The sequence below is a fragment of the Schistocerca piceifrons genome, chromosome 5, assembly GCF_021461385.2.
Source record: "Schistocerca piceifrons isolate TAMUIC-IGC-003096 chromosome 5, iqSchPice1.1, whole genome shotgun sequence".
Taxonomy (NCBI): Eukaryota; Metazoa; Arthropoda; class Insecta; order Orthoptera; family Acrididae; genus Schistocerca; species Schistocerca piceifrons.
The window spans coordinates 317,916,861-317,943,112 of record NC_060142.1 but is presented as its reverse complement, the minus strand read 5'-3'; positions in this window follow the sequence as shown (position 1 = coordinate 317,943,112).

Here is a 26,252-nt window from a genome sequence, read left to right as displayed (position 1 = left end):
TTAACGTTAACAGACTTTAGTGTTTTTAGTATCAGAGGATTATATCAAAGGACGTTGCATCACAACTTCTCCCAGCGTATTTCGAACAGCAAGGTTCATGTCAACCGTTGACAGAACGAAACGGCTAAGAATGTCAGTGTCAAACAGTCATTAGACGCTGATGTTGAGGCGATAGCAATTTCGTCTGATAACAACGGAAGCTCATCTACTTCCAGCACGCTTGCTCTTACTACAATAGTGTACTTTGTGTTTTAGTGTCTTATGAACTTTTATTCTGTTACTTGCTTCGTTCTGGTCATAAATTTCGAGTTCTACGCGAGAACGTAAATTAACGCCTTGCAAAACTTTTTTAATACAGTGTGCTTCAGTAATGGAACCGTCTCCAAAACTGGGGAAGAAATAAGAGTTCTTATTTTGACTTTATTTGACGATTTGAAAAAAACAAGACAGAAAGATAGGACGAGAGCTACTGCCTTCTAAATACGATTCATCTCTTTGTTTAGGTGTATCCTGAAGCGCGACAGTCTAGGGCCACATTCCGTCTTTTCATTTTTAACGCTGTTATTCCCTTCTCAGTCATACCGTGATTAGATTCGTTTTTCTTTTTCCTGATTAAGTGATGCAAGATTTTATATTCAGAATGGGACACAGATGATTGCAGAGGTCATAGATAACTCTAATTACGTCATTACGATTAATTTTGTATTGGGTTTGCACGTTGTACTAGGTTGGTAAATCGGCCGGGTCGCAGCGAGCGTCCGCAGCGTATGGTGACCCGTTCTTTGGATGGTGCAGCGCCCCCTTTGGGACCAAATTGCACTAGTTCTGTCGTTGCGGAAGGAAGATCCCCCAGCCAGTGGTCTAGGAGCAGCAGTCGGTCACCAGTCTGCAGAGCTTCGTGTGCAGGACGCCGATTTGGCGATGCAAGCAGATTTTTCTGGAAAAACTGAGCAGGTGTCTGTCAGATGGTCAACACAAAATAGACCACGACATTATGGAATAAAGAAATCGTTGGAACTACATGGAATCTGTGCGTTGCTTTACAGTCCATTCTATTCTTCCAAATGACCCCCTGTAGCGTTTACTGGCCACAGTTCGGACGCTAATCATAAAAGAACAGACTCGTGAGGTAACATCGCCAGCTCCGTGAGAGTGTTGAACTTGAGGAATGTTCGAAGTGCTGCCGAGTGTTCTTGTTGTCAGGACTCTGAGGTTGTTGAATCGCCTCAGTAGTACTACTAGGAGACACAATGATTAGTGTCAGGGCACCCACTTTACAAGAAAACGATACATGGGTTTGGTCGCATTGATCTGAGCTACAACATTTTCTGGGCTTGGGTGTCCATACCGAACTGTTAACATTTTATTGAAACTTGCAAAATTCAGAGATTTGGAGGAGAGAGGGCATGGGTCGTTCCACAACACCCCACTGGGAGCCCGTATAACAACCGTTCGGAACGGCAAATAGACAGTTTTGGGCGCTTTCTCCGCAAACGGCTCTGGGAGCGTCTTTCTACGTCACTCTGCAAGGGGACTCTGTGGTGTCACCGCCAGACACCACACTAGCTAGGTGGTAGCTTTAAATCGGCCGCGGTCCATTAGTACATGTCGGACCCGCGTGTTGCCACTGTGTGATCGCAGACCGAGCGCCACCACAAGGCAGGTCTCGAGATACGGAATAGCACTCGCCCCCAGTTGTACGGACGACATTGCTAGCGACTACACTGACGAAGCATCGCTCATTAGCCGAGCAGATAGTTAGAATAGCCTTTAGCTAAGTCCATGGCTACGACTTAGCAAGGCGCCATTAGCCTTACATAGTTTGATAGTTATCGTATGAAATGTCTCATCAAGAACGCTGTATACAAATGGTGGATTAAAGTTAAGTATTCCAGCAGCTACGTACTTTTCTTTATAGCAATTCATAGAGCGTCCTGTTTCAGACCATCAAGTCCGCCTGCTTGCTTAATGGCCGCCTCCCTTAAATAATGTGCGTAGTGTTGGCAATCTGTCAACACTAGAAATGGCGACGAGGATGGGATTAAAAGAGGATTTCGCATTCGTATTGCTCTAATTTACTTGTGTCATGGCTTCGCCAGATGTACTGTCCGAATTTTATCGCTTGCAGAATCAGCAGACGCATGCGTTATTGGATGCCCTTGGACAGCTCGTCCAGGGTCAACATGCACTGCACACCGATGCGGCAGCCGCCACTTCACCGCTACCGCAGCCACAACTCACAGTTGCACTGCCTTTTAGGCCCTACGACCCAGCGCACGAGACATGGTCTGAGTGGTCACGCCAATTTGGATTTCATCTCGCAACCTACAGAATTCAAGGTAATGAGCGGCAGCCTCACTTATTATCCTGTGTCGGTGTGTCCACCTACCGTGTGATAGTGAAATTATTTCCCCGACGCGACGTAGCAACTCTGTCCTACGAGGAAATTTTGTCGGCATTGGACGCCTATTTCAAAGAAACAGTCAATGTCGTTGCAAAACGGTATACGTTCTTTCGTACAAAACGTACGGCCGGTCAAACTAATAGGGAGTGGGTTGCAACATTGCAAGGCCTTACACGGGATTGTGCTTTTGAGTGTGAATGTGGACTCCCTTATTCAGATACAATGGTACGTGATGCAATAGCACAGAACGTTTCTGATGTTCGCATACGGGAACAGATTTTGAAACTAGTTAATCCCTCCCTTCAGCAAGTGATAGACATATTGGATAGGCAAGACACGCTTGACTTTGCTCAGGAATCATTTGCAACTTCGCCTGCCGTGTGTAACATTAACCGGCCCGCCGGGCGCGCTGCACGGCCCGGTAAACTGCCCTCCCTCGCACACATCCGCGCAGCTGCCGCCACGCTCTAAACCAGGTGTGCCGCGCCAGCACACAAATGCAGTGAAATCATGCCCGCGGTGTGCAACTAGACATTCGCGTGACAATTGCCCGTCACGCCAAGCTATTTGTTTTTACTGTAATAAGAAAGGACATGTTCAAAGTGTTTGCCAGAAAAAGCTCAGATCAGACAATCACAACCATTCCAGGCCCTTTGCTTCGCGCCGGAATCGAACCAAGAATACTCAGGCTCGTGAACCTTCGCCCATGGACATTCATGTAGTTAATTCCACTTCGTCCAGTGCCACTGTCTCTAACAGTGACTGTGTTCGTCCCACAAATACTGTGCGTCGACGTCGCCGGAAATCGCGTCAAGTCGCCAGTGCTTCTGTACCAGTGACAGTTCCAATTGCACGAGACAGTCGCTCTTGTCGTCGGCAGGACAATAAACTTTTTGTAGATTTGGACTTTCATGGCAAGGTCATACCATTCCAGCTCGATACCGGAGCTGCTGTTTCATTGATCAGTCACGACATGTACAAACAACTGGGCAAACCTCCGTTGCGTTCCGCAAATGTTAAGCTAACTACATATTCAGGACAGCAGATCCCTGTGTTAGGACAGTGCAGCCTTCTTGCAACGTACAAGGGACAAACAAAACTTGTGTCATTTTACGTTCTTCGTTCATCTACTGCAGTGAACTTGTTTGGTTTAGATTTATTTCAACTGTTTAACATGTCTATCGTAAATCAGGTCCTATCAGTGAATCAGACTGTGCCTTCAGACAGTGTTTCTCGTCTGTGTGAAGAATTTGCAGACATTTTTGCACCGGGCCTTGGTTGCGCTAAGAACTATGAAGCACATTGGGAACTGAAAGTCAACGCGCAACCGAAATTTTTCAGAGCGCGCAATGTTCCTCACCCATTGCGTGATGAGGTCGCAAGAACATTACACGATTTAGAATCACAAGGTGTAATTGAACGTGTGCAAGCTTCTCTCTGGGCCTCACCCTTAGTTATTTTGCCAAAACCTTCCGGAAAACTGAGACTTTGTGTGGACTTCAAGGCAACAGTGAATCCACAACTCGTGATTGCAACTTTTCCCTTACCCCGCCCGGAAGATCTTTTTGATAAACTGTGCCCGGGTAAATACTTTTCGAAGTTGGACCTAGCAGATGCGTACTTGCAAATCCCAGTGGACGCCGAATCCCAGTGCGTCTTAGTGGTTAACACGCATCTTGGTTTGTACCGATTCAAAAGACTGCCATTCGGGTGTGCATCCGCCCCTGCATTGTTTCAGCAATATTTACAAACTGTTTGTGCGTCGGTCCCTACTGCTGCGAACTATCTGGACGATATTGTGATATCCGGAAAGACAGCCGACGAGCATTTAGCACATCTACGAACATTATTTCAGGTATTGCGCCAAAATGGTCTTCGCTTGCGGAAGGACAAATGTGTGTTTTTTGCTCGTGACTTACCATACCTGGGACATGTCATCAATGCCCAAGGCATACATCCGAGTCCAGAGCACCTCCGTGCCATACAAGATTTGCCTTCGCCACAGAATGTGAAGCAGCTACAGAGTGTGTTGGGTAAAATTAACTACTATCATCGCTTTCTGCGCAATGCCTCTTCCATTTCAGCTCCGCTTCATCGCTTACGCCGTAAGAGTGTTCCGTTCGTCTGGACGACGGAATGCGAACGCGCCTTTCGCCAGTTGAAATCGGCGTTGCTTTCAAATACTTGCCTTACGCCATTCGATCCCCAGAAACCCCTTTTGTTGATGGTAGATGCATCGGATTTCGGGATCGGTGCTGTGCTTGCGCACAAAGATGGGTCGCATGATCGCCCTATTGCCTTTGCGTCCAAATTGCTCTCGTCTGCGCAAAGAAATTATTCCCAGATAGAGAAAGAAGCTTTGGCTCTCGTGTTTGGTGTTACTAAGTTCCATGGTCGTCACTTTACCATCATCACAGACCACAAACCTTTGACGTCGCTTTTTCATCCGAACAAGCCCGTACCTCCGCGTACAGCGCAGAAATTCATTCGATGGTCTATTTTCCTCTCGCAGTACCGCTACGATATTTTGTATCGGTCCACTGGTCAGCACGGAAACGCCGATGCGTTGTCCCGTTTGCCTGTTGCTGAGGATAGAGCATTCGATTCTTCCGAACTTGCTTGCATGTTCATTGATTCGGAAACCGCTGAAGTGGTCGAATCGTTTCCGATTGATTTTCGTCGTGTAGCTACAGCCACAGCTGCTGACCCGGTCCTTGCTACCGTTTTGCGTTTTGTTGCTACGCAATGGCCTTTGTCAAAGTCTCGGATCGAGGATCTGTTGGTTCGCCGATTTTTTGCTCACAAGGAGAGACTTTTTGTCCGACGTGGTGTTTTGTTGTTGCGTTCTGATAATGATCAGTCCAGAGTCGTGGTCCCACGTTCGTTACAGTCCTCTGTCTTACGGCTTCTTCACCAAATACATTGGGGTATAGTGCGTACGAAACAACTTGCTCGTCAGCACTGTACTTGCTTCGGAATCGATGCTGCGATTACGAATATGTGTTCTTCTTGCATGGCGTGTGCCGAACAACAATCCGCACCGCCGCGGAAAGTCTTTGCATGGCCCAAAGCCACTTCCCCTTGGCAACGCTTACACATCGATTTTGCTGGTCCATTCTGGAATGCTCGATGGTTGGTTATGGTAGATGCCTTCAGTAATTTTCCTTTTGTTGTCCGGATGTCTTCCACAACGTCCTCTGCCACCATCCAAGCGTTGTCTGCTATCTTTTGCATTGAAGGTCTTCCGCAGACTATTGTTTCCGACAATGGCCCACAATTCATGTCCGCAGAATTTCAGTCATTCTGCCAGGCCAATGATATTCAACATCTGACATCCGCGCCGTTTTCGCCTCAGTCAAACGGTGCCGCTGAACGATTGGTCCGGACTTTCAAGTCACAGATGTTGAAGTTGAAAGAGTCGCATTCTCGGGAGGACGCGTTGTTGCTCTTTTTGTCATCGTATCGCTCTCAGCCCCGAGATGGTCGCTCGCCGGCTGAGTTGCTCCACGGTCGTCCTCGTCGAACCTTGATGTCTTTGCTGCACCCGCCGCATCAGGTTCCTGTGCAGCGGCAGACTTCTGCTTTTGCTCCAGGCGACGTTGTATTCTGTCGCAACTATCGAGGTTCACGGCGTTGGCTCACAGGGCGCATTCTTCGCTGCCTCGGCCGCGCGATGTATTTGGTTTTGGGGGCCTCTGGTGAGGTGCGTCGGCATCTCAATCAGCTGCGCCTCTGTCGTCGCATGGGTTCTGCCGCTCCCCGTCTGCTTTCAGCGACGGTGCCGTCCGGTCAGCACCCTGGGGACCCATCTACTGGCTCGCCTCATCCCCAGGTGTTACCGACGATGCCTTTCATTCTGCCCCATGGCGACGCGCCGCCGCAGCCGCCGCCGCCGCCTGTCCTCCAGCCGGCGCCGCCCGCAGTGGACGCTTCGCTGCAGCCGCCAAGCGCCTCCCTGGGTCACGCGCCGCCGATCGCTTCCCGTGACCAGCTGTCCTCCGCCATGGAACTCTTGCCCGCTCCGGACCACATGACGTCATCGCGCGTCGGGTACCCCGACGCAATGGAGGTCGACCCTTCGGCCCCTCCTGTCTCTTTACGGGCGCATGCACCGCATGTTGACGTGCACCCTGGACTAGGTTTTCAGGCGTTTCCTAGGTCCCCTCGGACCAAATGGCCGGGTGCGGGTGGCACAGCCTCGCCTGTTGTTAGGCTCCCCACCTCATCGCATACGTCAACATGGGGTCCTCCCCACGGCGGGCGGAAGCCTTATCACACGACCATTCGCCGATTTGCGGGGGAGGAATGTGGTGTCACCGCCAGACACCACACTTGCTAGGTGGTAGCTTTAAATCGGCCGCGGTCCATTAGTACATGTCGGACCCGCGTGTCGCCACTGTGTGATCGCAGACCGAGCGCCACCACAAGGCAGGTCTCGAGATACGGAATAGCACTCGCCCCCAGTTGTACGGACGACATTGCTAGCGACTACACTGACGAAGCATCGCTCATTAGCCGAGCAGATAGTTAGAATAGCCTTCAGCTAAGTCCATGGCTACGACTTAGCAAGGCGCCATTAGCCTTACATAGTTTGATAGTTATCGTATGAGATGTCTCATCAAGAACGCTGTATACAAATGGTGGATTAAAGTTAAGTATTCCAGCAGCTACGTACTTTTCTTTATAGCAATTCATAGAGCGTCCTGTTTCAGACCATCAAGTCCGCCTGCTTGCTTAATGGCCGCCTCCCTTAAATAATGTGCGTAGTGTTGGCAATCTGTCAACACTACAGACTCTTCGGCGAACTCTTGGACAAACTCTTCCCCAAGAGTTTCTGGCTGACTCTTCTGAGGATATTTCTGCTGAAGCACTGCAGTTGCAGATGACTTTAACATAGGCCTCTACAGTTACATGGGTTGCAGTCCATCTTCTTGTACTACAGCAGGACGGTAAAGTTCATGCGGCCAATGCGATTGTGGGCTGGTATTGTCAAGCCAATGTTAGGTATGTTGTTCTAAAGTTGAGGGGATCTTGTTTCGGTACGTGATGTCTTGCTTATGACTAGAGTAGTTCGGTTCAGGCATGTGTTTTTTCCTTTACCCCACAATGAACGATGCAATCACTTGCCCGAGTCAGAATCGTATGTTTAATCCTTACCGGAGAAATGGGAGTTTAGTTCCAGATGCTCTCCCCTTCCGTTTCCCACAGACTTCATCACACTGTATTGTTCCCATTTTAATTGAATATTGTACAGGTTTTGTAATCCAATTTCCTCTTATCTACTGGTTTAGAGAAGTGGCTGTTTCATTCATAAATTATACTTTTGTTTTTCCTTCATCCTTTTTTTGTAACAGTAAATGTAGGTCGACGTGGAACTATTTTTGATTTCAGTAGTTAGACGAACCCCTTTATTCCTTTCATTATTGTCAAGTGTGGCAAGGAACAGAATCATGATTCACCTTATTTCCGAGAGGAAGAGAGTCCAAGTTTCTTCAGGTATTCCACATCTAGCAGGAGGCAGTCTTTGTTGATTTGATCTCGCAGAGCTTTCAAATTTCGACTATGGTGATTGTTACGTTTCACTCGCTGTTTCACATAATCCAAGACATTGCCTGTGGTTTTGAGGTCGGCTGATTTGATGGGCCAGTCGTTGTGATATACGGGGTGCCCCAAAAAAAGAACTGACAGCTCTTAGTATGTTGTGCGAGAAGGTACACTGATCGGGTTACGACAAGGAACTCGTATCCCGAAATACATGGCTTGGTCTGTGGCTAGCGACAAGTCTGAGATGGATGTACTTTCACATTATGTCAATAAACCCAGCACGAGTAGCACAACGCGCTATTTACGTTACAAACATCCTTCGAATTCTGTATCTCCTAAGACAATGCAGAGCCTGCATCGGCGGTGCTGAGCCTCACGCACATGAGCCAATACATGCGGTTGCCTTTGAAGTACTTCAATCGCTCCGTGGACTCGCGCAATAATGTCCTCTGCTGACAGATGTGGCACATACCGTACTCTTCACAGTACCCCGCAGATAACAGTAGAGAGGTTTTAGATCTGGAAACAGTGCTGGCCATGGAACTGGTCCACCTCTACCAATCCATCGATTGGGATATACGACGTTGAGCTGATTCTACACATCGACATCAAAGTGTGCTGGAGCTTCGTCATGGACCATCCGTACATTTAGTGGCACTAAATCCAACAGGGTAGGTAAAATATATCCAGTAAGTGTGGCCACAGATTTGGCGAAATGATGTGATCACTAATTATCCCGGCTCAGATGTTAATACCGATCCTGCTTGCCCAGACATGCGATGTTATGCAAGTTTAATATGCACTCATCCGTGAATAGCACCCATCTCGGGGACTGTGGCTGGAGTACGCATTGTTGTACAGGGTATTAAACTCGAAAGAGTGCCCACAAACACGTGTAGCAATTCCGCTGAAACTGAACCGTGTAATTTGTGACGTTTGACGTGGCAACACTGCACTCTGCAACGTCGTTTGACGCAGCACTACCAGATGTGGAAATATGAAACCGGAATTTGGTTGCAATAACTACATGTCTGTTGTCTGAAAATGAGAAACAATATTTCATTCAAAATAATCTCCGTTGATGTTTACACATTTCTGCCACCTCTCCCGCAGGCTATGAACGCCACGGAAAAAAAGTTCTTCTTTTGAAGTGAACCAGTCAGCGAGGATGCAAAATACATGATAATCGGGCGGAGCCAAGTCTGGAGAAAAAGCCGCGTGCCCTAGTAATTCCCAACAGAACAACGCTTCAATCGCCGGCCGGAGAGGCAGAACGGTTCTAGGCGCTACAGTCTGGAATCGCGCGACCGCTACGGTCTCAGGTTCGAATCGTGCCTCGGGCATGGATGTGTGTGATGTCCTTAGGTTAGTTAGGTTTAAGTAGTTCTAAGTTCTAGGGGACTGATGACGTCAGAAGTTAAGTCCCATAGTGCTCAGAGCCAACGCTTCGATCGTTTCCCTGACCCGTTTTGCTGTGTGTGATGGGGCGTTATCATGGAGCAATATGACTTTGGTTTTAGCGGCTCATAATAGATGACAGCCTTCTGAACCCACCAGGCACAGAGCATTGTCTTCTTTCCAAAGCGATTTGGTCTTGCAGTTGATGTCGATGGTTTGCCTGGATTCACCCATGATTGAAGACGCATAGGAATCTCAAAATATATCCATTTTTCATCGACTGTCACTATTCGATGAAGAGATGACTTTTTTTTTGTCTGGCGAGCAGAATTTCACAAGCGGTCTTTCGATTTGCTTGCTGTATTTCACTCAGTTCATGCGGAACCCATTTTCCCACTTTCTGCACCTTTCCCAAAGCTTTCAACCGACGAGAAACGGCTTTCTGCGTCACATTCAATTGTTCCGCGTGTTCCTACTGAGTTTGAGCGTCATCGTCATGCAATAGGGCTTGCAATTCCTTGTCTTCGAACTTTTTCGGTGGTTTCCCGCGCTCGTCTTTTCTCTCGTCGAAATCGCCATTTTTGTATTTTTTGAACCATTCGAAACACTGATTCCAAACAGCAAGTTCGGCGAAAGCTTCGACAAGCATTTGATGTGATTCTGCAGCAGTTTTCTTCAAATGATAACAGAAAACCAATGCTGTCCGCAAATCGTAGTTCGTAGGCACAAAACTCGACATGTTTACGGGTTTGAAAGAGATACCGATGTATGCAACTTGGGTTACTGTGCGTCGACATTCGTCGTCAGCTGTTACAGGAAGCAGATGGCGCTGCAGACGCGGTCTCACGGGACCTACACTGACGGCTAGCACCATGTGTATGGATATTCCGGATCCATACTTTTACACCTGGTATGTTTCCGCGAGTCGCTATGGCTGGAGAGAAGTGTTCAGTGACAATGTATCGATATTCTGTAGAAGAGCACATGTTACAAGCGAAACAATATTGGATTACTGTTTCCATTGAGACATATCAGCGAATGTTTGTTGAACGGTTTGGTGACCAGCATATACCGTCTAAATGCTGCTTACAAAAGGTAGTCAACAAGTTGGAGAGCAGTGGAATGGTGTTGGATCTTCACGGCGGGGGAAGGCCGTCATTATCGGAAGAGAAAGTGACTGACGTGAAACAACTGTTGTTGGCCTCTCCTGCAAAGTCTGTTCGACGTTTGTCTCAGGAATGTGGAACGTCACGGAGCACATGTCACAGAGCTGCGAATAAAGCTGGCATCTATCCATATAGGTTTACGGTTGTTCAAGAACTGAATGTCAATGACAAAGACAAACGCATTATATTTTGCCGTTGGTTTCAGAAATTTATTATTCAGAGGCCAGGAATATTGCAGTACACATGATTCTCTGGCTACTTAAACTCTCAGAATATACGTTTGTGGTGTAAGGAAAATCCACATACACTGGTCGAACAACCCTTACATTCACAAAAGATTGCCGTATTCTGTGCATTATCACTGCGTCACCTCATCGGACCAGGTCGAGTCCATTGTGACAAATGCAGTCTGCAGCGAAATGTTTCGGGAATTTGTAAACTAGTTGGACGATGAAGAACTTACCGTCGGCTGGCGCCACGTGCCACATGTCTGGAATGACTGATTTCGAAAGGATTGTGGCCCACAAGGTCAACTGATATAACACCACCTGACTTTTTTCTCAGGAGTGGCCTAGAAAGCAAGGTCTACAGGAACACACCACACAGCTTGGAAGATTTACGAGAGAACATCTTCCGTGAAATCCAGGCAATGACACCAGAGGTTCTGGCAGCAACGTTCGAGAACGTGCAGCGTCGTGTTCAAATGTCGAGGGTGGTCACATCCAGCACCTTTTGTGATTCACCTTTGTTTCCCCATGAACAAGATGTGGCATGCTCATTTCATTTTATTTCCTGATGCTTATGGAAAGCCTTTAAGTGTAATTTAGGCAAATGTTTGTTTGTGGGACCTCTTTCGAGTGGAACACCCTGTAAACACCACTGCACTAACTGTACCATTCGTGGTTAGCCGTCCTCTCGTAATGTCTGGACTTTCTGCAAATGGTATGGATGGAGCCGGTGTTCATGGACATTACGCCACACGGCCCTTTACCCACGAGCAGTGCGTGCGTCACCTGCCGGGTGCTGATGGATGGGTGCTCTTCGTTGTCTGCACGTCCTCCTCCAACTCTAGTATTCGAGTCCAGTGTGGACGACCCCCATCACGTTTCGGCACATACCGCAGGACAGACAGTAGACTGGGGATAATATCCGCGGGTACCAAGCAAAGGGTGCTAGTAATTTACTGTTCAGTGGCTACTCCTCAGGCAAAAACATCTACGTGTTACTTCCGGCTTCTCTGAGGTGTTCCTAGATGGCCGCCAAGGTGGATTGATGCGGAATCCGTTATTTTGGAAAAAGTTCCGCACACAATCTTGCCGCATCCCTACCACTGCAATCCTCTTTGCCGTATGCAAGCACCATGTCGGTCGTTTCAGTTTTGTGCTGGTACATGCCGCACTGATGGCAACAACGTTACTGCACTGGCAGAGCACACAAGGTCTGCAGTAGGATGCGTACGAAGGCTGTGTGGAGGAATGTAGCGCATGCACGGAACTATTATTAGGCTGAGGTCGTCCATCCACAGTACACAGGTGGCTAAAGGGTTGCATATCTTCGTATTCTGATACTAAAACGAATCGGAACAAACAGCCACTATCATTCGTTCTCAGACTTCGACGCTCTCCAGAGCCCAAGCCGTACGTTTCCAGACATGGGTTGCATGTTGAAAACCCATCAGTTTGGCTTCTCGCACAACATACTAAGCGTTGTCGGTGTTTCTTGATTTCTTGGGGACACCCTATATATGCTGCCTGAGTGTTTGTCAATCCAGCCCTGCGAAAACCTGTGCCATCATCTTGGGAGTAGCCACAGCATACTCATAATGGAGAACATGAGTGAGAATGTCCAGATCACAGTATAGAAAACATCAAGGAACCACCTCTGAACTGCACCTTTCACGTACACTGCGGATTGAATGCCTCAGAAGGCAGTTGGTGGGATCGACGCCTCGTATCATTTGATAAGAGGTGAAGTCACGACTCGTTAAACCACACTACACTCCTCCAGCCAGCTACTGGCCAGTTTCTGTACTGTTTGGCCCATCGAAGAACTGCCGCTATGAAGAAACAGTCTTTTGTGAGGTACCCAGCTTCACATGTCGATTGTGAACATAAACCTGAATGTTTACTTTTATATTCTCGGTGACCAAGTGCTATTCCTCATCTCATGGTGCGTATGATGGGGACACTTAAGTCTTCCAAAGTCACAATAGCCATATTCGCAGGGCTACCTTGATACGTTCCTGGTTTGAATAACACTCAGGTACCCTGTCACACCTCGACAGACCCCTTACGTCATCTGAACTTAATCCCATTGAAAATGTCTGCCACTATTTGGTATTCGGAACGATGGTCAATAGCGTTGCCGCGGTGGATACACCAGTTCAAGGTTACGAAAACTGACAACAGTCTGGAGAGCGTGTAATCTGTCTCTCTCCTTCATAATTCCAGTTATTGTCCACAATAAGCAAAGTCTTTTATGAAAAAAGTTGAGAGGAGTGAAGATAACAATAAACTTTCTAGTTTACTTAGCTTTTCGTGTAGAGTTAGCCCCAGTTTTTCTTGTCTAGTGGTCTGATTCTTGAAGCTGAAATTCTCACTTTTTAGGTCCTCCTGGTTGAACTGATGTAAATAGATTTGAAGATCATCCAAGTGAAGCAACGTAGCGTGTGAGCGGTATTTGGATGGTTAAACACCTGGCTACACCACGCGCTGTTGGCAGCTTTCCCTTTGCTTTTACGGCAAAGAGGAGGATGGATGGTGGCGTAGAGTTCGTCATCACCTAACTTTGTGCCAATGTCGTGGATTCAATTCCAAACCTCTCCACAAAGTCTCATAACATGAGCACAGGTGGAACTGTTGACTGACGGACCTCATGGTGTTTTGCGAGAGGCTTTGTCAATGTTCTAGAAACCGATTTCACCCTCTCCCTTCTGTCGTCATCATCACCGCAAACATGACATTACAGCAACACATAAGCATTACAGTCATCTGTGCATCTCAGACCCACTTAAACACACAACTCTCACACTTCGGGAAGGAAATGTGCCATTACGCGAGGAGGAAACGAAAATCTTTCCAGTTAGGTGGATGAACCCTACCTTTGGGGTCTCCCAGCCAACAAAGCGATACGACTTTACTTGAAAATAGACTTGGTATCGGAGGATGCGGTTCTGAGCACCTTAGAGAAACATGTTGAAATTACCGGAAATAATGAAAAAAAAATCTGTCTCGATCCGGACAGACAGACGGAATACGAGTTCATTGCCACGAGTTCATTGCCAGAACTCTAACATTCTGCGTGGTGTCTGTTCTTAGTCGTGTCTCCCTACCACTTTCGCGCAACGACGCTCTGAGCGTGTTTTTTAGGGAATTGACTAGTTTGAACCTGGGACCTGTTGCTGGTAACGAGACGCCAGACCACACATGACATGTAGAGTTTAGAAGAGTTCAGTGAGACTAGCGATGATATAACCAAATACTTAATGATTTCAGCGTCAGCTCCACTGCAGTCCCTGTAAAAGAATCATAATACTAACTAAATTTAGTGGAAGGGGTTCAAAGCATTCCTATTATTAGTTAGCTGGTAAAATAACGTCGAAAAAGCAGTTAAGTTTACTATTGGAAATTTTATTCTACTCACAAAACATTGTTTATAAATTGCACTATTGATAAAAGGAAATACACTCCTGGAAATGGAAAAAAGAACACATTGACACCGGTGTGTCAGATCCACCATACTTGCTCCGGACACTGCGACAGGGCTGTACAAGCAATGATCACACGCACGGCACAGCGGACACACCAGGAACCGCGGTGTTGGCCGTCGAATGGCGCTAGCTGCGCAGCATTTGTGCACCGCCGCCGTCAGTGTCAGCCAGTTTGCCGTGGCATACGGAGCTCCATCGCAGTCTTTAACATTGGTAGCATGCCGCGACAGCGTGGACGTGAACCGTATGTGCAGTTGACGGACTTTGAGCGAGGGCGTATAGTGGGCATGCGGGAGGCCGGGTGGACGTACCGCCGAATTGCTCAACACGTGGGGCGTGAGGTCTCCACAGTACATCGATGTTGTCGCCAGTGGTCGGCGGAAGGTGCACGTGCCCGTCGACCTGGGACCGGACCGCAGCGACGCACGGATGCACGCCAAGACCGTAGGATCCTACGCAGTGCCGTAGGGGACCGCACCGCCACTTCCCAGCAAATTAGGGACACTGTTGCTCCTGGGGTATCGGCGAGGACCATTCGCAACCGTCTCCATGAAGCTGTGCTACGGTCCCGCACACCGTTAGGCCGTCTTCCGCTCACGCCCCAACATCGTGCAGCCCGCCTCCAGTGGTGTCGCGACAGGCGTGAATGGAGGGACGAATGGAGACGTGTCGTCTTCAGCGATGAGAGTCGCTTCTGCCTTGGTGCCAATGATGGTCGTATGCGTGTTTGGCGCCGTGCAGGTGAGCGCCACAATCAGGACTGCATACGACCGAGGCACACAGGGCCAACACCCGGCATCATGGTGTGGGGAGCGATCTCCTACACTGGCCGTACACCACTGGTGATCGTCGAGGGGACACTGAATAATGCACGGTACATCCAAACCGTCATCGAACCCATCGTTCTACCATTCCTAGACCGGCAAGGGAACTTGCTGTTCCAACAGGACAATGCACGTCCGCATGTATCCCGTGCCACCCAACGTGCTCTAGAAGGTGTAAGTCAACTACCCTGGCCATCAAGATCTCCGGATCTGTCCCCCATTGAGCATGTTTGGGACTGGATGAAGCGTCGTCTCACGCGGTCTGCACATCCAGCACGAACGCTGGTCCAACTGGGGTGCCAGGTGGAAATGGCATGGCAAGCCGTTCCACAGGACTACATCCAGCATCTCTACGATCGTCTCCATGGGAGAATAGCAGCCTGCATTGCTGCGAAAGGTGGATATACATTGTACTAGTGCCGACATTGTGCATGCTCTGTTGCCTGTGTCTATGTGCCTGTGGTTCTGTCAGTGTGATCATGTGATGTATCTGACCCCAGGAATGTGTCAATAAAGTTTCCCCTTCCTGGGACAATGAATTCACGGTGTTCTTATTTCAATTTCCAGGAGTGTATTTAATACAGGATGGTAAAAACCAACTGCGTTCAACAAAAATGTGAACGAATATTCCCTGAACGGGTTTCCAAGTTCTACAATGGATCGAAGGATGACCTATGCCATATCACATCTATAATCTAGGTTTAAATTAAGTTTCACAAAAGAGAAAACTATCAAAATGGTCTACAGTGACCCTCAATTATCTTTAATTACTTATCTAACTTGTCGTAAATTACAGTGGCTGATGTAGCTTCTCAATAATTATATAACAGAAAAATCATCGCGTTTCAGATTTTAACTTACGTAGCAAATGTGAATACCATGAGCTTCAATTGACGATCGACACTAGTATTACGTAAAGAGGGGATGTAACAGATGAGACTTCTGCAGTTCTGAGTGAAGCCTTATGCGCTCATAAACGCGGCATCCCGTGCGTTCATTACCTTGTCGGTGTTCGTCAGGGGGCTGGGGCCGGCACAGCTCCACGCACCTCACCGTCTCTTAAGCAACTCTCCCCTAACTTCTCCTTACTACAATTTACCGAAGTTGCTTAAAAAAAAATATCTGGCTGTGTTTTCATCTGACCAATCAGGGTCTCAATGTTAAACTTAAGCTCTGCCTACAAAACTTCTGTCTATCAAATGAGAAACGTTATACTTTTCGTGGTGGGGCAATGTTTTTAACGTTTGCAACGTAACAGGACGCGAAAAAGCCTCATTCTAAAACTTGCAGCTGGTGTGGCCCTTTTAGTGTTATCGGAAGATCTATACTGTTCTTTTGGAAGGCTGTATCTTTTAACATGGGCTGGGGGGTGGTCCTGATGGTTGGCTGGCGACGTGGGTGTCCGTCCCTTATCGTAGGGCCTTCTAGCGTAACACAGTTCTGCTCTCGGCTTCTGTTCTCGTTTCTTCCCTCGGAACTGCGTCTGTTTTACGGTGGGAAGGTATGACATGCATTTAGGCGTTCTTGTGTTAGTCTGTGGTATTCCATTTGCTCACTCGTTGATCGTATTACTTTAGTTAATTTAATATCAGGATTTATTCGGAGCTATGTGACATACTGCCGGATTTGCTTATCATGTCAGGGTTTTCATGGAAGGTGTTGGATTTGCCTGACACCTTACAGAACTAATATGTGATCTTGTGGTGGCTACTTGCCCTCTGCACCGTGACGGAGGCGCCACCGAGTTTCCGCGGCCTCTTGTTGCATCTAACAGTCTTTCAAACGCCACCCTGCTGTGCGACCCTCCAGAGCTTCTAGCTTGCAGCAGGGACTCCTCTATGGGCAGACGGCCCGATTACAACGCCGTCTGACTGCCTCCTGTCTTCCTCTAAACCGATGGGTGGCGCATTTTAATGTAAAGCAAACAGCACCTCACGTTCCGATTTTTTATATATTTATGGATGAATGAAAATTCAATGAAACAGCTACAAAACTGCGAGCGTGGAAGGACAGTATGTTGCCACACTTAAAGTTACATAAATAGAAAACATGGAGAGAAAAAATAGGGGAATCTTTCGAAAAATTCTTGGACTCACCATAGACAAAAGTGGCAACTTTAAATTAAGAAGCAACGAAGAACTCTACACAAAAATTGCCAAATTCCCAGACACAATCTGGCGAAGGCGGACAATTTTCTTTAGGCATGTGTAAAGAATGGAGAGAAATCGGTTAACTAAAAGAATGTTCCAACGTTTCAATAACTAAGAGAACAAAGGTAAATGGATCAACGATACTCAGGAAAGACATAGGAAATATGAACATAACTTAAGAACACATTGAAAACAGACAAAAATTCAGAACCAAATTAAGAAGAAATTTCAAAGGTTATCAAGAAAAAGAGAACAAATGTGGAAGAATCTTCACCCAGGAACAAAAACAACTGCGGAGGAGATAATGAAAAAAAAGTACTGGGAAGATCGGAAGATGAACCTTATTGGAGAGAATACTTCCTTTAAATAGTTTTACATGGTTTACGGATGGCCAGAGTCGACACAAGTAGAAGAAAATACTGTGGTTTATTGTTCATCATTAAGAGTCAAAAGGAATGTCAGGGACAGTTTCAGAAGAAAGCTGCGCCAGTGAAACAAATAGCTGACAAGTGTAGGTATCTTCTTAATCATCGGAAAATTCTGTTTGGTAGTAACGAAATATGTCTATGCCGTGTCTGAGACGTGTAGTACAGTTGAAGCTTCGTTACACAGCATCTGCTGGCAAAATATCCGCAGCAACTATGCTATAATGTTTTTGGTGGTTTTTCCGCTATCATGAAATAGTATTCTACTAGGTATAGAATATTATTTCTTTTTACTTAGAAAAACAACAAATCTGTTAAATGATCATTTTATCAAAAATTTACATGGCAAATGCTTCGATATACGATGGCTTCAGCAGTTACAGAATATAATAACAAAAATAATACAAAAAGGTGAAATGGGATGAGTGATATGATCAGTGAATCATGCAGGAAAGTCATGTTGATAACCAGACTAATGACAAGACCTCTGATTTCTTTTCTTATACTGCATAGAAGAGATAGAAACGTGTTGATATGCAGTTTTAATCGTATTCCGAAGTGCTTATAATGCTTGTTCCGCAGGAAAACTGTTTAAATATTGCGTTCTTCCGAAAAGGTGACATAGGTATATTTGAGGAAAAAATCAGAAGAGAAATAAGAAAATGTGATATCTTCATCGTGCTGATTAGTAAGGTCATGAGGTCACCTTGACTACTGTTTCAAGAGTAGCATGTGCCTAATCGTCCGGGTGAAAAAGTTCACTAGTACTTTTAACGTAACAAAAGATATTTAATTGAGAAAGACCTATGTAAATCGACGTAATAGTATTTACGGACAGTCGTTGTTTCTAAAGAGTGGCATTAGTGTGGAACATGAGGATTTTTCTGTCTGTCTTTTCCAGTATGTATTGAATGTGATTATATAAAAAACGCTATTTAACAATCCAATAGCTGAGCTCAGTAAGAAGTAAAATCAGAGAATTCTTCCAGAGCTAGCCTGTAGTCGAAGAGTTTAAGCTGCACTGCTCTGTATATATGTTGAGTTGCAGCACTTAGAGATACACGACAGCCACAGCTAAAGTTGGACTTTATGTCACTTTCTTGGAAGCAAATGTCAAGTGTGGTCGTTTCCAATGGCTCTGAACTTACAACAGTCGAGCGTGTTAGTTTCACAACGTGACAGATAGTTAATTTTCTTAACAGATATTCTTTCCAAAGGAGTATTCCACCGAACAGGAAGAATAGCACCGAAGTTGAAGTGACGGTGATTCAGCATGAAAGCGATAAAGTCATATGAGAAACAGCTCAGGGACACGTACAATGAAACGTCGAAGAATAGGGCTTGAATGGCTTTGTACTCGTTATGCTTCAGTGGGCTGTTACAGGAAGCTTCATATCCGCTGTGTATCACTTCACTGTGACCTGCTACGGCCTGAAAGCTTTGATTACGTAAAGCGTTTCTCTCGCCGGTTCTGATTGTCGTGTGCACTATAAATAACTGCACCTCTCTTAACCCACTTGCATTCTACCATAGATATTGTGTTAGGCACGAAATTAATCAGCGGAGAGTCAACTCGCATTCAGGAGGAGTGGGTTTCAAATCCGTGTCAAGCCTTTCAGGCTTACATTATCCGTAGTTGCCGTTAAGTCTCTAAGGACGATGGGTGCGGCCAAATTCTTTATGTTTCCGTGTCTTATCCGAGCTCCTGTACTCTAATGATCTTACACACTAACTTCAAATCTTCCTTCCGAAAATCCGAAACTAAACACACTATTTCTGTAATCTAGCCTGCTTGATGCGCCTGTTTCATGTCCTGGTATCATCAATTCATCAATTTATAGCTCCCCCTCCCCGCTCTCTACACACACACTTCTCTCCTCCACCACCAAACTGATTATTCCTTGATACCTCAAAGTGTGCCCTATCATCCGATACCTTCTTTTAGTCAAGTTGTGACATAATTTCATTTCTCTCCAGTTACCTGATTTACCCACACAGTTTTCACCATTTCATCTGTAGCATCACATTTTAGTATCTTCTATTCTCTTCTTATCTGCTGTTTCACTTGCGTACAAGACGATGGTGCAGACAAACACCTTTAGAAACAGACGTACTAACACTTCAGCTTATTTTCTCTTTCATTATTTTGATGCATCCTTCAATTAAACTTCGAAATAAAGGGAATCTTTCTGTCTCTATACTTGCTAGGGCTCACATTTCCGCGACTTAATTATAGTGTTCTCGAACTTACATGAGTTTTAGGATACCATCATTGTTATTTGGATTTTTCCTGTCTTAAGTACTCTGTAATTTAAGAGAGTATTGGACAAGATGCGTTTAGGTTTTACTGACAAACCATCATCATTGGTGGTTCAGTAAATATTACGTACATCATTAAGTGCTAAATTCCATTTACAGTTGATAGTCTGCTAGTTTAACTACAATTATTTACTTAATGGGTTTGCAGTCTCAGTCTATTTATAGGGATATTATCATGCAGAGTTATGATGGTTCCGCCCATTCTTGTTGTAAACTGTTTATCTAAATGCACTGAAGACTTAAGTATACGTTTAGAGTAGGTATGGTCTAAAAAGAACTGAAACCAGTACTTAATGTTATCTATTCTTTTCACCATCTTTTTAGATGATCTAGTGACGAGTCAACTTATTGGATGGGCAACTTAGAATAACCAGCTGGGGTCCAGCGCATTGTGACAATAACCACGAACTTCCCATGATTTCAACTTCCTCAACACAAGCTTCAAAATGCTAATCACATCAAAATTTACGATTGTCATTGCGTTTATAAGTCTATCTTTTCTTCAAATAAGTGGGTACTTCCCCTTCAACATCATTTTCTAGAGTTGTTTGCACGCTCTGCATAACTATGCAATGTAAATTCTAATGTAAATACACTCCTGGAAATTGAAATAAAACACCGTGAATTCATTGTACCAGGAAGGGGAAACTTTATTGACACATTCCTGGGGTCAGATACATCACATGATCACACTGACAGAACCACAGGCACATAGACACAGGCAACAGAGCATGCACAATGTCGGCACTAGTACAGTGTATATCCATCTTTCGCAGCAATGCAGGCTGCTATTCTCCCATGGAGACGATCGTAGAGATGCTGGATGTAGTCCTGTGGAGCGGCTTGCCATGCCATTTCCACCTGGCGCCTCAGTTGGACCAGCGTTCGTGCTGGACGTGCAGACCGCGTGAGATGACGCTTCATCCAGTCCCAAACATGCTCAATGGGGGACAGATCCGGAGATCTTGCTGGCCAGAGTAGTTGACTTACACCTTCTAGAGCACGTTGGGTGGCACGGGATACATGCGGACGTGCACTGTCCTGTTGGAACAGCAAGTTCCCTTGCCGGTCTAGGAATGGTAGAACGATGGGTTCGATGACGGTTTGGATGTACCGTGCACTATTCAGTGTCCCCTCGACGATCACCAGTGGTGTACGGCCAGTGTAGGAGATCGCTCCCCACACCATGATGCCGGGTGTTGGCCCTGTGCGCCTCGGTCGTATGCAGTCCTGATTGTGGCGCTCACCTGCACGGCGCCAAACACGCATACGACCATCATTGGCACCAAGGCAGAAGCGACTCTCATCGCTGAAGACGACACGTCTCCATTCGTCCCTCCATTCACGCCTGTCGCGACACCACTGGAGGCGGGCTGCACGATGTTGGGGCGTGAGCGGAAGACGGCCTAACGGTGTGCGGGACCGTAGCCCAGCTTCATGGAGACGGTTGCGAATGGTCCTCGCCGATACCCCAGGAGCAACAGTGTCCCTAATTTGCTGGGAAGTGGCGGTGCGGTCCTCTACGGCACTGCGTAGGATCCTACGGTCTTGGCGTGCATCCGTGCGTCGCTGCGGTCCGGTCCCAGGTCGACGGGCACGTTCACCTTCCGCCGACCACTGGCGACAACATCGATGTACTGTGGAGACCTCACGCCCCACGTGTTGAGCAATTCGGCGGTACGTCCACCCGGCCTCCCGCATGCCCACTATACGCCCTCGCTCAAAGTCCGTCAACTGCACATACTGTTCACGTCCACGCCGTCGCGGCATGCTACCAGTGTTAAAGACTGCGATGGAGCTCCGTATGCCACGGCAAACTGGCTGACACTGACGGCGGCGGTGCACAAATGCTGCGCAGCTAGCGCCATTCGACGGCCAACACCGCGGTTCCTGGTGTGTCCGCTGTGCCGTGCGTGTGATCATTGCTTGTACAGCCCTCTCGCAGTGTCCGGAGCAAGTATGGTGGGTCTGACACACCGGTGTCAATGTGTTCTTTTTTCCATTTCCAGGAGTGTACTTACTCTACGTGGTTACAGCGAAATGAATGTAACATAACCACACTTAATAGTTAAACAAACATTTGCGAACAGTAAGACATATTTCCACAGGTTGGTGATTCGACACCAGAAAATCCTCAGATTGCTTGGGAACTACGTGCGATCAGGTATCCACCGCAGCGATCAGCGTTTTGTACACACACGTGTAAACCTACGGAAGTGATCTACACCTACATCTTCGCTAAGCAAGCCACCTAATAGTGGCTTTACTCCACCAGCTCCCACGCCCCCTCCTCTCCTTCCTGTTCCAGTCGCGATTGTTAGCAGGTCTTCGCGTAAGCTGGAATCTCTATAGTTTTAGCTTCGTGGTCTTTCCGCGATACATCCGTAGAATGAAGCAATATAATGGCTGACTCCTGCAGAAACGGACGCTCTCGGGATTTTAATAGTAAACCAAGCCAGGATACAAAACACATGTCTTGTAGCGCCTCCCAGGAAGTTTAAGATAAGGTTCTTCGTGACGCTTTTCCGCGTTATAGACGATCCTGTGGCGAACCGTGGTGCTGTTCTTTGGATCTTTTCTGTGTACTTTATCAATCTTTTTGGCAGCGGTCCCAGAGCTGCCGAGCAGTATTCAAGTATCCGTCAAACGACGGTTTTGTAAACTAACTCCTTCGTCCATAGACTACATACACTTCATACACTTCTTATGGATTCTTCAAATGAATCTCGGTCTAACATCTGCCTTTCGTACTATCAGTTTTATGTGGCCATTCCATTTTAAATCGTTCTGTATTCATACTGACAAGGCACTTAATGTATTTGACTATTTCCAGTATTCGTCAGTGGTGTAGCCATACAACCCCCTTCTTCTTCTCTTCGGCCTTTACCCAGTATCTATGCAGGATCGGCCTGTTAATCTGGATTGGGCATGTTAATGGTATAGGATGGCCGGATGCCCTTCCTATGGCCACCATTTTCCCCACTCCACAGACGGAAACTGCGTATCCCATCTGTTTGCGTCTAAACTTAGCCGTGTGAAAGTTTTCGAAATGTTTGTGAATCGTGTGACTGAGGTGGGACTTGGGTACCAGTCCAGTGCTCACCTGTTTAAATGTGAGAAACCGCCTACAAAACCTTATCGTGAGCACACCGGCTCTCGTCTTTAATCCGCCAAGCGGATTTGCTATATGTCTGGTGCGCTTCCACGTTCAAAAAGTGGTGTGCTGACGCAAGTAGGTTATTCGGGTGGATGTTCAATGACAAATTCCGAAATCTAGACGAAGAAGAGGAAGAAGAAAGCAAAGAATAGCTGATAATGTGACTTTCAACTTTTAACCATCAAAGGCGAATAAAAATGCACAATGGCATTCCCAAGGGCAGGCGAAATACCACGACTCTGCACACTATTGATTGGCGACTCCATGGAGTGTTCTGTGCACCACGACCAGATAATGGATATAATCGGAAGGATGTATTTCAAAGAATTATTAAGTGGTTCTCAGAAAATGGACACTCCCTTAATTTTGAAAAAACTCACTATATCCAGTTTTGTACACCAAATAGAGTCATACCGAAAATTGATGTAGCATATGAACAGGGCTCAGTTAACAGAGTAGATGTCTTCAAATTTTTTGGGTGCTCACATTGATGACAACTTGAACTGGAAGAAGCATATTACTGAGCTTCTCAAACAATTAAGTTCAGCTTCTTTCGCTCTTCGTATAATCGCTAGTCTTGGTAATAAACAGATCAGCCCCTAACGTACTTTGCATATTTCCACTCAGTAATGTCTGATGGAATAGTTTTCTGGGGTAACACACCACTTAGACATAAAGTATTGATTGCACGAAACAGGGCAGTGAGAATAATTAGTGGTGTTCACCTAAGGACGTTATGTAGGCATCTATTCAAGGAGTTAGGTATTTTAACTGCACCATCAGAGTACGTATATTCGCTAATGAAATTCGTTATAAATAATTCATCTCAATTCGCGAAGAACAGTGATGTTCATACGCACAACACTAGAGGAAAAAATGACCTCTCCTATCCGTTATTGAATTTATCAGTTGCTCAAAAAGGAGTACATTATTCAGCAACAAAAATCTTTGATCATTTTTCCAACAACGTAAAGTGTCTGGCAGGTAGCAGATCAAGTTTTAAATCTAGCCTAAAATCATTTCTTTTGGACAACTCCTTCTATTCCATGGGCGAGTTTCTGTTTCAGAACACGTGTATATATATATATATATATATATATATATATATATATATATACCTCTGAATGTAGTTGCATGTGTAGAACTAAAAATTTCAGTAATATTAATATTAGCACTATTCATATATATCTTGTATCTGACTTGTTGCACATCATATGGATAAAATAATACTGAAAATGATCTACGGAGCATGACATAACTAAACTAAACTAAACTAAACTCCCCCCCCCCCTCTCTCCTGCCATCTGTTGCCCCCCCCCCACCCCCAATTTGTCACCATATTTAGCACTTAACTAAACAACTTTAGCACCTAACTAAACTGTGGAATGAAAGACTTTCCTTGGAACCCTTTTATTTTTAAAATGGTGAAAAGTGAATGATATTTAGTTTGTGTTTGTGGAGGACAGGGGACGAGGGGGCGTGGAGTTAGAATGAATGACGAAGGAATTCGTGGTGCATCGCAAGTGCTGTCCACAATTCCTCAGATAAGGGGTAGATGCTTGTTGTAAAACATACTTCCTCTGCATTACTCCTCTCTATTGTGCCACTTGCTTGACCTACTCACTGTAATCCCACTTAAAGTGAAGCAGGTTAGAATGTGTGCACTATACTTACTCTTCGCAAATTACTTGATGGCTGCACTCCTTACTTCTGAACTAGCAGAAATTGGAAGACTTCAGGGTGCTAAAGCTTTGTATCTGACCACAGCATCTAATACTAATAGTAGTAGTAATAATAATAATGTGTATAGTACTGTAGTAACCCTTATGTCGCTACTGCTGTGTCGTGCTGTTACTTAATTCATTTATGTTTTTCGAAGAGCGTAATGAAACAATTTCTGGACTACTGCAGATACTAGTTACAACCTGGAGAAGACTTTCTTTTGAGGTATTTAGTATTTGTTACGTGTATGTTTCACATTTTCATTAGTGATGTATTGGACAAAGCGCAACATATGTGTGTAGTAGGTCGATTATGTGAGGAACCTGTAACCTGCGCCGTATTAATGTTACTAACTGAGAAAAAGTAATTATTATTGATAGCTTATAAGGTCTACAACTTTGCTTCTGCCGTTTTGCAATAGACGACAGTAGCGGCAAGTGGGGTTCAGGTGGTTGGTCGTAAGTGTAATACAATAAGCTTAGGCATCTGTCCTCCCCCCCATGAACCATGGACCTTGCCGTTGGTGGGGAGGCTTGCGTGCCTCAGCGATACAGATAGCCGTACCGTAGGTGCAACCACAACGGAGGGGTATCTGTTGAGAGGCCAGACAAACGTGTGGTTCCTGAAGAGGGGCAGCAGCCTTTTCAGTAGTTGCAAGGGCAACAGTCTGGATGATTGACTGATCTGGCCTTGTAACAATAACCAAAACGGCCTTGCTGTGCTGGTACTGCGAACGGCTGAAAGCAAGGGGAAACTACAGCCGTAATTTTTCCCGAGGGCATGCAGCTTTACTGTATGATTACATGATGATGGCGTCCTCTTGGGTAAAATATTCCGGAGGTAAAATAGTCCCCCATTCGGATCTCCGGGCGGGGACTACTCAAGAGGATGTCGTTATCAGGAGAAAGAAAACTGGCGTTCTACGGATCGGAGCGTGGAATGTCAGATCCCTTAATCGGGCAGGTAGGTTAGAAAATTTAAAAAGGGAAATGGATAGGTTGAAGTTAGATATAGTGGGAATTAGTGAAGTTCGGTGGCAGGAGGAACAAGACTTCTGGTCAGGTGACTACAGGGTTATAAACACAAAATCAAATAGGGGTAATGCAGGAGTAGGTTTAATAATGAATAGGAAAATAGGAATGCGGGTAAGCTACTACAAACAGCATAGTGAACGCATTATTGTGGCCAAGATAGATACGAAGCCCACGCCTACTACAGTAGTACAAGTTTATATGCCAACTAGCTCTGCAGATGACGAAGAAATTGAAGAAATGTATGATGAAATAAAAGAAATTATTCAGATGGTGAAGGGAGACGAAAATTTAATAGTCATGGGTGACTGGAATTCGAGTGTAGGAAAAGGGAGAGAAGGAAACGTAGTAGGTGAATATGGATTGGGGGACAGAAATGAAAGAGGAAGCCGCCTGGTCGAAT